Genomic DNA, 12991 nt, shown 5'->3' on the forward strand with positions numbered 1-12991 from the left:
TTTTAAATGAAGTTTTGAGGGTTTCTGCCTTTACCATCCTTTCAGGCAGTGAGTTCACAATGTCCTTCTCTATCTTTTCCTCAGGTAACCTGGCATGCCATGTCCCTTACAGTTGGGAGAGCAGGAGATGACTTGGTTACAAGCCTCTACCAATAACTATATGTTGGAAGGTGTGTAAAAGCATCCTGGGATGACACTCCCACCAATTTACCCACCATTTCTGTGGGAAGGCACCCAGCCACTGTTCAGCACCTTACCCTGATGACTTGACTGAAAGCAGGAATTTGTATATGGGATTAATGAGTTGTATTTGGATCCTATCACTCAATACTATGGCACATTGGATGACTGGGGGGTTGTTAATGACTCTCACCCTCACCAACAATATACTCCTTTCTCAAAGGGACAAACTATCCTGCTATATTTGTAAGGATCCCATTATGTTTTGTATTTGTTAAAATGAACAAATGCTCATGAACAGCTATCAAAATAACAAGTGACCATTTTAATGATGACACTGTGACAGAAACAGGATTCCACCCTGTCGCAAATTCTAAAATATTTCTATATTATATTGCTCCTTTTGAATGGTAGGTAGGCCGAGAGACTGGTATGTTTCTGAACAGATTTCTTCTGCTCTTTGTCTTGACATAAGGGGTTGGGGTAAGTGAATACACATGTTCTATGTCCGGGTTTGACTTTAAAGTACAATAGAGGCAGTCCATCTTTGCTTTTTTCTGTAAATAGTCTCTCATCAAGCTCAGAGTGGTTAGCCGGATACCTTGGGTTCATGAAATGTTAATAAATGCAATGTTGCCTTGTGAAAGGAGATGTATAATGGTCACTTAGGATCAATGTCTGGAAGATTCAAAACCCATCCAGGTGACAAAAGCCATTAGTCCAGCACTCTATTTGCCTGGAAGATATAATCGATTAAAAAACATGTTCCTCTGCCTATCGTGAAAGGATCTGGGGCATTTTCAAAGAAATATATTTAGTGAGGAAAAGACTCTCTTGATCTGAAGTGTTAGAAGGTATCTGGACCAGATAGAATTACTGCAACCTCTTACCAAGGTTTTAGTTCATTTAGTGCAACTTTGTTCTTTGATTATGATGAGACAGTGCAGAAGTATGCATTACATAAACGGCAAATCAAAAGACTCAGTTTAAAGGACTCTGAGCAAAGACCCAGAATTTGAAACACTTTGCTATATTGCTTTCAGAAAATGGTTTAAATTATCAAAGAAATTTAAGTATTACATTGCTATTTTACTTGCTGATTCAACTTGCTTTTGATATTTTATTTCTTTCTTGTGATAAACTCGAAGGTTGTTTTAGCCTGAACTGTATGGTCTGTCAGCACAGTGTTTTTCCACCTATTGGAGAAATTAGCAGTGAGTGTGCTGTACTATTTCCAGTGTATACCATGGTACCTCAGATCATTCACACAGAGGTACACTATTCCCAGTCACTTCACACTTTTGGTTCATATGATGCAAATGGATATACTATGAAAGCTGCTTTTTGCTGTGTGCATGAATAGAGTGTTGGGAGAGAGCTTGAATTGTAACAGCCACAACTCACAATCCTAATGTCATGGCGGGGGCGGGGGGGCGTCATGTTGGCAATTGCCTTTCCTACCAATGGTCTCAAGGTACATTAATCAAACACCCTGACAAAATTACAAATGCTTTATGAAAAATAGTGGCTGAAGTGAGCATAAAATATGAACTCATTGTTTGAACGGAGTTTATTTTACTGGTTGTGAAAAGCCAGGAACTCTAAAACAGACTGTATACTCCTGCTAGTCCAGTAGGTTTAGGTTCATCCAGGGCGGTGAAACATTCCAGTGAAACTAGCCTAATGCAGTGCGTTATACCAAAAAAACAGTGTAACAATACCAACACCAAGCAAATAAAGTGATAGTTAAGCAGTGCTGTTTCACTTGCATCGTGTTATACATGGTGTGCTCCAAGCTTTAGATAAAACCAGAGTGCTTGGTGTGTGTGGCTTATTTTCCCGTCATACACACATCACCCTCATTACAACATGAATCTGGTGCCAAATTACTAGTATAATAACAGGATAAAACACCAGCTGCCCACCAGTTAACATCAGTGCTCAAATGAATGAATCAGACTTGAACCTTTATTAGGAGGCCACCTGTTTCAAAGACCACTTGAAGTCAGTCCCAAAGATTGGACGGGTTTCGGGTTTCACTGTATAGTAGTTTAGAATAACCAGAGAATCAGATAACTCGTAACAGCAAAGGAACTTCTGAATAGCTACTGGTATTTTGTTATATTGAACATCTCTTTGAAAGGGATTCAAAATGGATGCTTCAGCTCTCTTTTGAGATCTTGCACGTTGGAATTGTTTTTTGAATAGGAATAACAACACCTTGTACCAACAAGAAAAAGCTTGGAAATTCAGTAATACGAGGCCTTTGGAACATCCTGAAGTCTGTCTTAAAGAAATGAAATAAATTAGACTGTTTTAGTCAAGATAAATAAAGCCAGGTCAGAGAGTGTGAACAAGAGCAGAAAAAAAGGGAATCAGCAGGTAAAAATGGGTAAACTGTGGGCACAGGAAATTTGTCATGTTGGCCTTTGTACAGGCTTCTGTGGTACACTTCGTTCTAGAATAAAAGCAGTGTAGTTGGAGACTTTAAGAAAGGGAAGTGAGCATATTTGAGGCTGCTTCATCTAAGACTCTTATTACATTCCTAGAGCTCAGTGTTTCTTTGTATTACACTTTGGTGCTAATGTTGTACTGAGATTTTAAACGTGCAGCATAATGGTGAGCCATGACTGTCGATTTGTTAGTCTTTCTGCAAACTATTTAACTGCATCTAGTCTAATAGCACCTTTTATGTAATTTTTTCAAACAACTTTTGGAGTATAGGAGGTTGCTTTTCTATTGATTGAAGAATGCTTTTTGTCCATTCAGCTTTTTTCTATTGCATAGAAAATTCACAGGCAGTGGGAGACTGGTAAATCACACTCCATTGTTCTGTTATCACACCAGTCATGGAAGTGGATAGTCTAAATGCATACTTTCCAATTATATTACTACCTGAATAATGCCTGTAGTGTACCTGCACTGCTGGTATAAAGGCACTAGCAAACTTGCAATACAATTGTAACTACTGTAATGCAGCCCAAGTTCAAAGTTATGGCCCAGCCCACTCTGGAATGAAGCAGAGTGAGAGTCCCTGGCAGAACAAGTCCAACTCTGTTTTGCTCCAGAGTTAGGTCGAGCTCTAACTCTGGATTTACACCACACAAGTTTAGCATCAGTGTAGCAAAACAGAGGGTAGTCTTGCTCTGCTTCAATTTGGAGTCAGGTCGGGCCCTAACTCTGGATTTGCACTACAGATGTTTTGTGCAAAGCAGAAACCACTTTGCATCTCTGCTAGACTTGCAGTGTTAATGCAACCTTAATTTTGATGGATATAGGATTAACTTATGAGCAATAACAAAAGCACATATATCCCCACTGTATTTTTGTAAAAATAGATTGATATCCTCATTTGAGTGGTTATGTCTTTTCTCCCTTTTCCTATTAAAAAACAATACTTCCATGGGTAAAATGCAGCTTCAGATATAAAAAAATCTAAAATCTTAAAACACGGTTTAAAAGTGAGGCTTCACTTTCACCAAGAATTAGGCTTGAAAGTAAGGACTGTTCAGCAGAATAAGGGAGAATATGTATCAATTCAACCAAAATGAAGGAATAATTTTAAGTGTAAATGATTCTTAGCTACTTCAAACAACAGTTAAAGAATAATTTTAACATAATTTATATTTTAATATACACATCATTTTGCATATAGGCCACAGATGAGTTTGACAAACACTACATTGTGCTATTGTCAACCTACTGAGCAATGCTCGATCTTTACATGCTATTGTGAGAGCCACCACAAGCTGGCGCTATAGGCAGCATAACTGACATTAATCTCGGACAAAACATTTAAAAGGCTGATGTGAAATGGTAGAAATAGTACATTAAAGTATAGTAGAATGTTAGTTTATGTAGGATGTGTGGCTGCAATTGCACAATATGCTTACTTACTAATTTGATACTCTTTGGATATATCCCTTGATGAAAAAACATGATCTATAGGAAAACACATTCATTTAACTGTACAATGCTTTGATTAATGTATGTGACACATTGAGTGCTGCAAAATAGTTGACCCGGCTGGCCTTAATATCTATATGTGTTTTATTTTAATAGAATACAAAAATGAATAAAGTATTAGTAAATCTGACAATTTTTCATCTGTCATTTAAATTAATAGCATCTATTATGACCATTGAATCAATGCCAGTGGAAAGAGGCTCAATAACTGAACACAGGGAATGATTAATTGGACAGGATATTTAAAAAGAATAACATGTGATACGTTGTTATCACATGGTTGGAATTTAGACATAAATTTCTTCTGCAGATTCATAAAGAAAAGCAGTTACCGTGCGGTGGGGCAGAAGATAGAGAAGAAATCAGGGACACGTCTCTCCACACAACCTTAGCACAAAGCCTTGTTTAAAAAGAAACCCTTTTAAATTTTTGGAGGATAGCAAGGACTGGACTGCGCAATTAAAAAAAGCAAAAAAAATTACAGCACAAAAAGCATTGTGACAGGCGGCATTTGAAGCAAACAAATTTCTTCATTGACTATCCTGACGTCAGTGAAATACTAAAGGAGTGTTTTTTATTATCAGAGGTGCCACCCTTTGGATAAGATGTTAAACTGAGGAACATATTTAAAAGGTGAAGCATTGCAAAATAGACATATTTTAGCTCTGACTCTCAACAGTTTGGATTACAGTTTATAAACCCATCAAAAATGTACAATCAATGTATCTAATGTGGAAGTAATGAAATAGAAAATTACTTCTGAGAAGCATGCAGTCAAAAAAGACAGTGAACTGTTTCTATTATATTCATACTTTTATATTTCTCTTATGTTCCAGTCACACAATTGCCCAAAATAAACAGCTAAACTCCCTTTTAAACATTCATATGGAACATCAGTGCACGATTGTACGAGCAGCATTTAAACTGATAATGAATGTGTTCAAGGGCCTTTCTTCCGGCAGGACTATAATGATAGTACTTTGACCTGCGGTGATCAGATGACATGAGCACTGAAAACTATAAACATTATGCTGAGTGGTGACTCTGAGAGCTGGCTCTCCACATGTGCAGGTAACCTCTCAAAGCAGACACATTTTAGGCAGCAGATTATTCAGCTTTTGTTGATAATATTGTCTATCTCTATCAATGTGATGCCAAAACATGAATTTTTGTTTGGTAATAAAATATCTAATATAATGTACAAAACAGCTACTGTCCAGTATTGACTATTCAGAAACATTGGTACTGTGGGATTGTATTTGTTTCTGGTAGAATAATGTTTTTATCTTTTTTAATAAAAAGTTAAATAAAGGAAGGAATGTTACATCTGTCAAAAGGTAATCTGTAAAGATTCTTTAGATTGGTCCCTTTCTGTAGAGATTGGGGAGAGGAGTTATATAACAGGGTTGTATTACAATATTCTTCTTCCCATAGATAAAATGCTCACTAAAATTAATGCATCAAATTCATCAAGCACATTATTCAGAGATGAATATAAAATAGGTTTCTCTATTAAAATAAATAGTAATACTTCCTAATTTTGTACATGTTCAAGTAGACAATATCCAACAAAACAATATAGTGAGTCTTTTGAGCTATTAGAAGAAACTATTTGTCAGAAGATAATGTTATTTGCTATAATGCGATTGTTGTGTCTATTAAGGTTTTAGTGGTTTGGGTGCAAGTAATCATCCAAGTAAATCAATAAAGAATATGTCAAAATATTTTCTGTTACTTAACAATTAAGATTAATACAAATTTAAATTTAAATCAGGCAGCCACTTACTTGCAGCTAATCTGATAGCCCATTCGTACAATCTACACTTTTTAAATTCAAGCCCTGAAGCTGCCTCCAAGCATCTTTTAAATAGAATCAGCATATTATCAGCCTTCTCTCATCCACCATGGATAGACTTGGGAGTAACCCAGGGTTGTTTACATAGATACAGTATTTTGAACTGGATTCCACTTAGCTTCCCCAAGAATGTGTCATTTGTCTATTTGGTAAAGTCCCTCATGCATTTTAGATGCTTAGTTGGCAGTTATCTACTTGTAATTGTCAGTAGCCAACTGGGAGTTTTATAAACCCCACAGCAGCTAAATGCCTTTCTGAACATACTGAATAAATGTAAAGCTTTGTTCTCTCTTATCTTACATTCATTTTTGTAGACAGGTACAAATGTACTCCATTGTTTTATGTTATGGTGGATTATTTGGAACATTTCAGGGACTTTAAGGGTAAAAGTTACACGTGGAATGTCAGTGAGTCGCACTGTAGTGAATGCTGGATATTAAAAGTCAGATGGGATTGACTGAATCAATTGATTTACATTGAGAGCAATTTTCCTGGTTGTTATGGTAGCGATCATTGGTATTCAAGCAGGGATGGTTGCATTTATGACATTAGAGGGGTGAATTTCCTCACCGTTTTCAGCGCATTAGCAGTGCATAAAGGACACAGGAAATTTGTTCAACAGATGTTTCCACCCGATTTCCGCCATTAAAATGCATCCCTGGATTCCCTTGTGCTCTTTGTGCTTTCTATAATCCTCCCGCCGAGACCCGACTGACCTCATTTGCAAATGTCAAAATGAGAGCCAGTGGGGCAGCAGCTCCGAGTTTCTTGCTTTTACACTCCTAATGCATTCTGAGTAATTTAGACTGAGATTTATAAGGTGCAGTAGCTGCCAGGATCAGCTGATACAGACGGACGTGAGGGATTTCTGAGTCTGAAGAGTCTGGAGAGTATGAATAGCAATTTCTGCAGCTGGGAAACAATTATTTTCACAATTCTTTTTTGCCATTCTGCCTACAGACATGTACACTTGCTTCTGATACAATCAGACCATGGACAGATTTTCAGTTCCCCCCAGGCCCCCACACCCTCTACCCACAGTGAGGGTTTCTCAGGAGCAGGCAGCGTACTGCCTATGGGCATACTCATGTTTGCCATTATCATGGAGGAGGAAGAGGAGAAACAGCACAAAATGGAGCAAAGAAGAGTCAGGCAGAAATTAAGAGGGACGCAACACAACTTACCAGATATTAACCCCCCCCCCAGGGTTTGAATATCCAGGAAGCTTAGGTCATGTAGGAACCTTTCTGAGCAGTTAGAAGGGGTTGGGGCAAACGAACAGGGAGCTGGAGGTCTGTACAGCAATTCATGGGAAGGCTTTAGACCGCTGTCATCTTCCTCTTCCTCGTCATTCTCCTCGCCATCATTATAGTTGACTAAGAAGGAGGTAGTAATGTCTCTGTTCTTCCTCTTCCTCCTCCTGTGCCTCCTCATTGCTGTGGTGCAGCGGTAGGAAAGAAGGGTAGAAGTTAAAAGTGGGTGAACATTACCCCCAGGAGGTGGAAGGTGTTGTGCTTCACAGGGATGCAGGAGTCCATTAAAATGAAGCTGACAATATTCCACCAAATTCACCCACTCCCACAGCAAGAGCAGAGTACCTCCCCATGAACTCCATGACCTTCTCCTCGTATGGTGTGTGGGGATATGCCCTCCGGTGGCCTGTCTGTGGCAGGCATTGTGCGCCAATACCTCCTGCAAGAATATGGAGTAAATGAAGAGAAGGGTAGCAGTTGAAGAGTGTGGGCCAAATGGCTGAAGTAAGAGATATGGGGTATCAGCCTGTTAAAGTGGAGGAAGGGATTTTAGAGTTGTGCATGTAATTTAGTTGCTGTTAGAAGAGCTGGGTAGCCATAGTGCTAGTTAGAGCCCCCCTTAACCAGAGTGCATTGTGAAGGGTTAATTGTACAAGCGTTGCTTTAAGAGAATGAAGAGTGTGCTGATGCCCAGGGTGGGTAAGGAAGAAAAGGGAGAGACGTGTCTGGTGTGTCACCTTGCCTGCCCTGGTGATGTTGTTGAACTTAATGTGGCACTGGTCGGCAGTTCTGGGAATGAAAGAGTTGGCACTTAGTGTCAGTGCCCCGCCCTCTAGGTGGTATGAGTGACATTCCTGGTAGACTTCCTGGCATGGACGCCCAGCAGTCTGTGCCTCTTTAATTCAGTTTCCTTGAGGAGCGCTTGGACATCTGAGTCAGAAATATTCTGTGTTCTTCTTCTGTGCCTGGGCACCATGCCCAGCTTCCTGGTTTGGCTGTTTGCTCCGGAGGGACTTGCTGTAAACATTCTCGAAACGTATGAGAAAAACCATGCAGTGAAGTAATCTGAGAGTCAAGTGAGTGAGCCAAGAAATCCTCCGTCCTTACCTGGTTGTCCCCCAGTCCGCTGCTGAAGCGTGTAGGCTGAACTCCAATTTTCATGCACTCCAGCAACTTACAACCGTTTTACACTGAATTTACACCAATCACTTTGGGTATGCAAATGAGCTGATCCCAAAAAGCCTTCCTATAAATAGCTCTCCTGATTACTGGTAGGTGCAAGTTATTTTTAAATGGTGTAACAGCAGCTCAAATCACCCCGTGGAAATTCACCCCATTGCAGTCAAGGGAGGGGTAAAGGGTATAAGTCGGCTTCTCTTGTTGCTTTTTCATGTCTATTTTGCTGTCTTATTTTTGGCCCTTTTCTAGCCCAAGTTGTATCCCATTAAAGAAGAAGGCATTGCAACTGACTCTCTGACATTCTTTAGACCTCAAGAGCAAATTCTGCCCTAGCAGCCCTATTGTTGCCCAGGTTACACTGCTTATTGCAGAAGCAATGACAATTGACCTTATACTATACAGAGGATATAAGGTCGCACAAGTTTATTATTTGCATCCCTGATCTCCTAAACCTTCCAGATTATCCTTTGTATAATTTGCCGTGTGCTGCAACAATAGTACTTTCATTGATAAGAGATGTGAGGTGTTTGTTTACCACTAATTATGGATTAGCTGCACATCTAATACATACTTATTCCTTGACTGAGCACAGGGTCATCTTTCAGCCATGGTCTACTGAGCGCTGTGGTGAGGATTACTGCAGATTGTCAATGTTGTCCTGTTAAGGATTAAGTACACAGTTATCATCAAGCTTCATTTTGTGGAGCTCTTGTTGAATGAGTGCATCCATCCCAGTGTTTCGATTGTTGCAGCCAGTGGTGCTAACACAGTGAAAATACATGGGGCAGGAGGGTCAAGAGGTTTTTGAGTAAGAATACTAACAACCTTGCACATGCATTAAATTTTGTTGTGTGGAATACTCAGGAGAACAGTAGCAACATCGCTTATGTTTGTAGGCATCTCTATCCTTTCTTGGGAACTCAACACTAGTAGGTGCCGATTTTAACTTGGGGCAGGAGACGTGTGGGTGGTGGCTGAGGTGGGCGGCAAACCTCTGCGACATGAGGCCCGGTAGATTTTAACTTCCAAGCCTCATCTGAATAGGCCCCGGTCTCCAGCCTGAACCCTGTCGGTGGGAGCAGGATGCTGGATGGCAGGAGGCTGCCATCAGTGGCTCAAAGGAATGCCCCCAGGCACTCAGGTAAGCAGTTAGGGATGGGGCAGGAGTGCCTTGCAGTCAGGGAAGGGGGAGGGAATCCTAGGATAGGGGAGGCCTGAGGTTTCCTTGTGGGGCCCGGAGGAGCACTCTTGGTCCTCCTGAACCCACAAGGAAACTAAATAAAAGTAAAACCACTTACCTTTTTGGGCCTCTTCTCACCCCGGCTCCTCTTGCTGTCATGTTGGCCTGGTGGGGAAGCCACAATGGGTTCCCTGCGCTGGCCTCTGGTTAAAATGGCAGTCAAGTCCTGATGACATCGTTGGAGACCGATCTCCACATTTAAAGAAGGTCCCTGCTGGTTTCTGGTGGATGTCCCTCTCGCTTGCTCAGAAGAGGTTAAGATTGGAACCAATGGGAACGCAGTGAGATTGGTGCGGTTAAGTCCCATGGGCCATTTTAACTGCCCACTTGCCTAGTTTCTGCTGGCCGGACAGGGTTAAAATAGGCCTTTACCATTTAGACTGGCTCATATGTTCTTTTGCTGCTGGGTTGTTAAATTCCTACTCAGTGATTCTTCACTTCTTTTCACTGAACAAGGAATCTTTTATGATTTTTTTCTTCTACAGGATTTTATTAATGCTCATTAAACCATAAGGCTATTTCTTACATACTTTTATATCTTTGTAAACCAAATAAACACCAGAACTACTGCTTTTCACACTATCAAAGACCACACATGACAGTACCCTTTTTTATGACAAAAAGAACCCAAAGGCGTGTCTATGTAGTACACAGTAAGCAGAATCTGATCAAGCAACATACATTTGAACAAACACTGATCAGAGACAGTTACCGTTGACTTTTTATTATCTAGTTGAATTCAGGTATTCAGTGACACCTTTGGCATAAACTTGGTCTTAATATAACCTCTCCTAATTCTATGATTACCTAACATTTTGCAACTCTTAGTGTCATTTATCCATACTGTGATGCACAAACCAAGACTTTTTTAAAAAAAATGTTTTTTATTCATTCATGCTTGGGATGTGGGCGTCGCTGGCATGGTCCGCATTGATTGCCCTTCCCTAGTTGCCCTAGATACAACTCAGTGGCTTGTCAGGTCACTTCAGAGGGCAATTAAGAGTCAACCACATTGGTGTGGGACTGGAGTCATATTTAGGCCGGACCAGGTAAGGACAGCAGGTTTCCTTCTCTAAAGGACATTAGTGAACTAATTGGCTTTTTACAACAATACAACAGCTTCATGGTCACTTTTAATGGTCGCTTTTTATTTCCAGAATTTCTTTTTTAACTGAATTCAAATTCTCAAACTGCTGTGGTGGGATTTGAACTGTCAGTCTCTAGATTATTAGTCTAGGCTTCTGGATTACTAGTTCAATAATATAACTACTACACCACCATACCCGATGGTTAAGAATGGTAGCATCCATTTGTCGAATGTTGCCTTGCTTCCGACCAGTATTGTCCTGTCCCTAAAGTCAGCTAGCTTCCCTAATCCAATTCCTCCCCCATCAGGACTACCAACACCTTGGACTGTTGCTCCCATCCACACTCCAAATCTTAGATACTATTGGTCCCAGCGATGTTTCAAATCTCGTTTAAGGATGTTGTCTCACTATGCTTCCGTTTTCAACTATGCTACTTCACCCCAGTCTGCCTGATCCAGTGGTGCTATTATGGAAGTGATCTTGGTTTGCTCAGTCATATTCTATTAGCATGCTTCAATACTTCGGGTTTGCATTTTTCTCAGTACTTGGAACACATAGAATTAACAGTTTGCTCCATAATTAAAGAATTTGTGGCCGTAGAATCCTATAAGTGACATTTCATATGTTGCCAATATTTAAGGAAGTAACATCATGCATCAGGCCTGGTTCTGGATTGTATCAAAACCAGTCTTTTAGTAGAACTTGCTGGCTTTTATATTTTACACTTTGTGAAAATGTTATCAATATTTCCTCCCAATGCAAAGATTCTGGCAAACATTGATAGTAGTTGTTGTAAGCATAGCACAAACCTTTCCTTCAAGTGACACCAATTATGTGGGAACTTTTTTTTTTCAACAAGCTGGTCTAACCGAAACCCTATTGAAGTCTGCTTCTAAGGTGGATATTTATTAATAGTCCTACTTCCAAAATAACAATGTCATAAAATAGCCAATCTTAGCCGGTAAACTGATGATGTCATAGAGTCCCTCTTTAAATCTATGATCGCTACCACACCTGTGATGAATGGGCAGGATGATAGTGTAAGATAATTATAGCAATTTGAATGTTTTACTTTGAATGTCCCTCAAATATGAAACTCAGAGGGGGAGACTGTCGATTTGGGTGCCGAATGGGTGCGATATCAATGATGTGCCCGTGACACCTGCGGCTGGGCGGCCTGAACCACTCTCAGCTTCGGGCCTTATTAACATTTTTGTGCTAAGCTGCGGGTGGCCGTGTTTGGGGGGTGGTGGTTGCGAGAAAGCATCGACTGTGGGCCAGAAGATTTTTGTGGGGCCCGGAGAAGCACTCCTGCTCATCCTGACCTCATAAAAATCTTACACATAAAAAATATTCTCATCTTTTGGGAGAGGCCTCCAGCAGTTCCTTTAAGGTTAGGCCTCTGAACGCCTGGAGAAATACACCATGCATGCTTCACTCATTTCTCCTTGAAAATTGCAATCGGGGTTCTACAACACCATAGGACCCCAATTTGCATTTCTAAACAGCCTCCCACCTGTTTTGGGCATCCATTTAAAGACATTCCTTTCCAGATGGGCAAATGGGTGCACAAGTTCCCCACCAGACTTTTTAACTGCCGGATGCCAGTTTTTCAAGCAAGAAACGGACGGCCGTCAGTTCAAAGTCTCCCCCAATCTTTTTATTTTTATTTATTATCAGCTTACTGAATTTCATCCATGTGGTTAGGATATTCTGACGCATATACACACCTTGCCAAGCAGGAGCACTACAATAATAAAAGGAAAACTAATAGTCCTGTTTGACGTTGTAACTGTTTTATTGTCGCACATTGCTGAACTACTTTCTAACCTTACATTAGTATCAAAATAAAAAATTGAGGTAACAGACTTTTAAAATTTGTACATTTAATCCTCCACAAAATGATTTGTATTATGGGTAGTTATTGCTCTGATGATATATCAGATTGAGAATTTAATTTAGAAGCATTTCTTTAACACCAGTTAATGCTATATCAATGTTGCAATAAACAATCAGTTAGATCCAGAATGGAACTGGTCTGTCTGCAAGATGGAGTTTGTAAGCTAGTAGGAACTGCTGTAAGTAGAGTCGTTTAAAAACCTTAATAAACATATTCCTTGCCCATTTAGCATATGATTATATGGAACCCTCAACATAATCTCAATACAGTTGTCACACTGTTGATTAAATTATTAATGAGGTTTGTAAAATTGATGACCTTTAAATAATT

This window comes from Heptranchias perlo, chromosome 10 (genome assembly GCF_035084215.1).
Source record: "Heptranchias perlo isolate sHepPer1 chromosome 10, sHepPer1.hap1, whole genome shotgun sequence".
Lineage (NCBI taxonomy): Eukaryota > Metazoa > Chordata > Chondrichthyes > Hexanchiformes > Hexanchidae > Heptranchias > Heptranchias perlo.